The sequence below is a fragment of the Chiroxiphia lanceolata genome, chromosome 6, assembly GCF_009829145.1.
Source record: "Chiroxiphia lanceolata isolate bChiLan1 chromosome 6, bChiLan1.pri, whole genome shotgun sequence".
Lineage (NCBI taxonomy): Eukaryota > Metazoa > Chordata > Aves > Passeriformes > Pipridae > Chiroxiphia > Chiroxiphia lanceolata.
In genome coordinates, this window is record NC_045642.1 from 52,699,619 (window position 1) to 52,705,628 (window position 6,010).

Here is a 6,010-nt window from a genome sequence, read left to right on the forward strand (position 1 = left end):
GCAAAGGTCTTTCAGAGCATCTGCAGTTCTGCATAGGCATGTTCAGATGATCTTGTACCACCTGAGGTTTTTATTTTGGAAGAGCAGTAGGAAAGGAAATTATCCTTCAAACTTTATCACAGAAGAAAGATCTCACTTCAGATATTCAACTGCCTCTTCCTGCATGTCACAGCTTGTGGCATGAACACAGCACGTTGTCATGCAGTCACACAGCCCTGTTGGCTGATGACATCCTCCCACCTCAGCCCAGCCCCAGCCCTCACAGCGCAGCAGCTGCTTCTGGGTCAGAGATAAAGATGCTCTGGTCTTCCACAGCACTTTTTGTGACTTATGACTCTGCTCAGGTGATTTTCCCAGCATCAAACAGAAGGGCAAGTTTTTGCTATTAACTTGATGTGCCTTCTCAATCTCCTGTTCCTTGGTAATTAGATTAAAATAATGGGTCATTTTCTGTTTCTAAAAACATTGTAACTGCCCTCACTAGCTTTGGCCTGGCTGGATTTATTATTTACCCAGATAGAAGTAACAGTAGAAGTCACCTACTGCTTTACACTTTATATCCATACATATATTTGGATACACATGCTGAGGAAAATTATGTGCTTGCTTTCGAACAGAAGTAACATTTTAATAAATAGTTGGATTTAAAATAGGGTCATGTATTGAATTGTGCCAGTAACACAATTTAAGTCCATATTCTTTAGCATTAGTCATAATATTGTAGTTTATTTTATAAAAGAAAAATAGCCACATATTTACATTAAAGTATGGGGGTTTTCCCCCTTTGAGCTGGTGTATGAATGAATGTAAGTGTAAGCACACAGCGTTAACTATCTCCCCACACCTTGCAAAGGACTAGCAGCAGAGGAGCAATCACTGAATGTTTAAGTGCAGGAAGATTAAGATAAATGTCTCTCCTATATTTGATTAAAAATTCTGTATGGTCTTACTTTAAATAAGCCTCACTACTTTTCATATTGTCTGTCATAACAATAATAAAAAACCAGAGAGATCAGATATTATTACCTTGCTGTCAGAAGAACTAGGTGGGTTTTGAAGGTGTACTTCAATGAATATTTTGAAATCTGCATCTGTGGTAGAGCTGCTAGGGCTGAGCAGAAGCACTGAAATCCCTGAACAGTAGTCCGTCCCTGTATTCCACCTGGACAGTGTTTCTGCCTAGAAAAGGAGGAGATGCCTAGTGAAAACAGTCCTGAAGTTTGTGTTTCTGCTGGAGATGGCTGAAACACAGTATTCATGCTAGTCCCAGACCCCCACTAGTTTCATATGGATCTTTAGGCAGGGGTGAGCTCTTAGACTGTAAATTCACCAGGAGAGGTAATAATTTAATCACCATCTGCACTCAATCAGTAGCACACAACAGATGGAGACACTTAACAGTAAAATTAAAAGCTCTTTATTTAGAAACGTATCATATTGGTAAATTCAGACTGACCAGGATGCCTGATCCTCTGGTGAGTTGTGTGCTGCTGGAGGCATTTCCCAGCACAAGAGCTGCCTATGCTGTGCCTTCTCTTTGCTGTCCTCATTTACAGCCTAAATGATGCTGGACCTTGAGAGAGAGAACAGAAAATGCTCTTAAACTTAAATAGCCCTGGAAAGCCAAGCAAAAGAGAGCAGGAGTTTGGACTAACCCTATATCCCATCAATTTTTCAAATTCACCTTGGAACTTCACACCAGTTCACCGTTTCCAGTTCTCTGCCCTTCTGTTCAGCTTCCAAATCTCTCTTGCTTCTCGTGTTTATGGGAATGTGCAGGTTGGCAAGGTGTCCACGCGATGGCAGTTCTGTCCCCAGCAGCAAGGTGACAGACAGGGAAGCACAGCGTGCCGCAGCCTCGCTCCTTCATCTCCGTGCAGTGTGTGGCTTCCAGGCAGATCATAAACACGACAGTTCCTTGGGATCATGTCCTTCACTCAAGGGTATAGAAACACGTTAGAATACAAACAAAAGGTTGTATTAAAGCTCGTTGGAACAGAAACAAAAGTTTTTATTAAAGTTCATCTTTGAAGCATGGAAAGTAAGATAAGTTCAGCAGTGTACACAGGCTAAATACTTAGGGGAGTTATCAGCTGATAATTATATTTGCCTGAGAAGCTTAATTCTGAGAGCTTACCTGATCTGCTCAGAGATCAGAACTGTATCACATGGCCTCTCTATCCCATCAAAATGTATAAAATACCAAATATTTTATCACCTCCCTGTGAGCTGCTCACAAACAAGATACAAGCAGGAATTTTTCACAGGAATTATTCCGAGACTGATCCCAAATGAAAGAACCCCTTAAAGATAGTTACAATCTATTCTTGAAGTATGCTGAAAAAAACATTGATGAAACTCAGAAAATCAATGTTTCATCAGGAGGTTCACTGAGTGTCTTTAAAGACATGGTTTCATTAGCTAGTTTTAGTTTTTAAGCACTTTCTCTAGCTAATGCTATTCTTGTGATCAGATATATCTTTCCTAGTGATGCAGGATATTCGTGCCATGACATCATAATATATAGTGATTGGCCAGTGGGGAGGAATAGTAGCTTTTTTCTGAAAACAAGCAGCTTTAAAACCCCAGCCTTAATAAGAAAAAAAAAAAAAGGTAGTTTTGATTAAGATAAACAGAAACAATATTTAGATAATAATGATGCTCCTTGAGAATATATACTCAAAAGAGAGGGGAAAATAAGTCAGGGTTGTTGCAATTATTTTGAGCCAAAGAAGGAACCACCAGTTCAATAAAAATCAATGTTAACATTGAATGTAACAGAAAGCCAAAAAATATTTTAAAAAATAAAACCAGGTTTTGCTCCATTGTGTGCTGACAGCTGGAGACTCTGGTTTCTGGTGTTTTGTACCATTTGACTGTTATTAAGAACCACTGTCTCTCTGAGATCATTGTGTGGCATTACTACCAAACTCTTCTGCTATGTGATGTGAAGCCAGAAGAGCAATGCTGGCCCCCAAGTGTACTCCCCAGGGCAGCCCTGCCCATCCCCAGGCTGGAGCTCTGAAGATGAAGTGATCAGGTGCATTTGTTTCCATAGGCCACCTCAAGTGTTTTTCCTCCCCTCTGCTGAGCACGGTGACCAGCCAAAAGAAAAATCCCAGGAGCTCCTGACAGGCTTTCACGGCTTTCACAGTTTTCTGATGAGTTTCTGGTCCTTCTGCCTCCCCAGGGGCCTCCTGGGCTGTTGTGACCCAAACATGGGCAGGCTTCAGCCACACCTGCTTGGAGAGGTGCTGCTTCCTGGGGACTTCAAAAGAAAATCCCTGTCATCCTCTAAGATCCGTGATACCAAACCTTTCTTTAGCCTAGCTCACACTACAAAGCCAGCACGATTCCTTTAATCTGCTCTGGTTTTCAAGCATTTTGTGATCTGTGTTTCCATGGTAGGTTTAGCTGAAGTTGGCCAGTAGGTGTTAGCCACTAAGTGAGGGATACATGGACACGCATCCACACAGCATAAATAACACACACAGTCACAGCTGCTACAGGTGCTCCTTAAATTCCTCTTCACCACTGACTCCCTGCTTCCTCTGTCACTAACAGCCCATTTGAAATTATTTATGGTTTGGAACAAAAATGAAATCCCTCACCTTAAGTTGGCATGTGTTGTGCTTGCTGTGATAGTCCTCTGCTCATTCTGATTTGCTAGTCTCAAACACAGGCAGAAATGATGTAAGAAGGAAAACGGGCAGATTGTGGCCTTTTAGCACAGTCATTGCTTCCACCTAGAAACTGAAGCAAGCTGACTCGTGGAGGTGCTTGGCAGACGATTGCTGCATCACATGGACAAAAACAGGGGGTGCCATGTGTTACATCCTCTCCCTCCTTCTGCAGAGAGGCATGGGTATATGGGAGCTGCTGGGGAAGTGGTACAGGGAAAAGGTACTCTATTGGAAATGGTGGGGATGAAAACTCCTGCAGCAGTCTCATATGGTGCTGCCAAACAAGGGAGAGACCCACAGGTGGAAAATAGGCATGATAACATTCCAGGTATCTTCTTATCTGGTCTCCAGAAGGTTGAGCAAAGCTTGTGCAGGGAAGGAGTGTGTCATGGGGTTGTCCTGTGAAAATCTGATATGCAGGGCCTGTGCCTGTTTTTCCTTGGGCATAGCTGGGCAGGAGGGATCCTGCTTTGCTTCCTCTGGTGCACTCGGAGCCATGGGAATGGTGGAAAGGAGCGTTTGCCACCTTGCATGTAAGATGAGCAACCTTCAAAGGGATGGAGTGGACACAACATGCAGCAGCATTGGGGGAGAGACCTGGCAGGTCTTTCAGGAGGAAGGAAGAAAGAAGTGGAAGGTTTATAGGATACTGTGGAGATTGTTGTAGTGATTGAAAGGCTGCTGGACTGAGGGCAGGATGGGAAGACAGCAGGATGCAGTGGGTGGTTTCTGTACCTTCTTGGTTTTTATGAACTATTTGGGGTCTTGCTGTTCCTTCCAGAAATCTCCAGAGGGCAGAGGTCCTGCTGGGGTCAGTGATGGTTCCTGTATCCATCTCTCATCACTTTCCCTGCCTCCCTGTGAGCCAACTTATTCACTTAGCCCCCACAACAGCTTGTTGCCATGAGTTCCTTCATTTAACAATTTGTTGTGAAAAATGTTTTTCTCTTTTACACCTGCTGCTGGATCATTTCAGTGGGTGCCTCTGTGTTCTTGAATTATGCAAAGTAATGACTCAGTTTGTCCTTATTTATCTCTAAACCACTGATGGTTTTCCTGACCCCTGTCATAACCTCCCTCACTCATACTTTTTCCAGTTTGGAGGCCTAACCTGTTCTGTCTCTACAGCTCTGCTGAGCTGGTAGGGGAGTTCATGGGATATTCACACACAGGGGGTGTGCTCCAGATTTATCGAGCCCTTTATATATCAATACATTCGAGCATCTTGTTTTGCTCACTCACCCATTTCTAATCACTGTCAATACCCCACTTGATTCTTTGGTCTGTACTGAGCATTAAGTTGAAATTCCTAAGTTCCTGCACTAAATATATATAATTTGCTTGGAGGTATATAAATATGCATAGTTTATCTTTCCCCATGCATTACTTTTATTTTTACCAGAAATTAATTTCCACCATTTTATGGCTTAGTCCTCTGTGTCCTGAAATCCTTATGTAATTTGTGTCAGTCAGCTTTAGATTACCTGTTTTGAATAAAACAGTATCATCTCTCGTTCCTGTGTCTGGGTGATGAATGAGCACATTGTATAACATGGTGACCAAAGCAGACTGCTCTGAAAACCTTCATCTATTGATTCCAACAGGCATCAACAGTATATTCCCTTTGCATCTTCTAATTTAAAGAGCTGAAAGTCAACAAAGAGCCTCTGCCTTCCTTGTCCTGTGGCACTTAGTTTGTCTAGGAGCCTTCAGAGAGGAGCCTTATTTAAAACATTTTTATAAACAAGCAGAGGAAGGTGTAGGTTCTTTCCTGATCTCCTCACTCACTTGTTCAAAGCACCATCTCCAATCAGGAAAGCATGCATCCATACATATGCATACACAGACACATGCATATATATATCATAGAATCATAGAATAGTTTGGGTTGGAAGGGACTTTAAAGATCATATAGTTCCACTCCCCATCATGGGCAGGGACAACATCCTCTAGACCAGCGTGCTCCAAATGTCAAACAACACTTCCAGGGATGGGGCATCCACAGCTTCTCTGAGCAACCTATTCCAGTGCCTCACCACCCCCACAGTAAAGAATTTCTTCCTAATATCTAATCTAGATCTACGCTCTTTAAATTCAAAGCCACTCCCACTTGTCGTATCACTACGTGTCTTGGTAAAAAGTCCCTCTCCAGCCTTCCTATAGCCCTTGCTATAAGGTCTTCCCGGAACCTTCTCTTCTCCGGGATGAACAGCCAAGGCTCTCTCAGCCTGTCTTCACAGGAGAGCTGCTCCAGCCCTCTGATCATCTTCGTGGTCTCCTCTGGACCGTATACATCCACGTATACACATCCACAGGCACACGCTGTG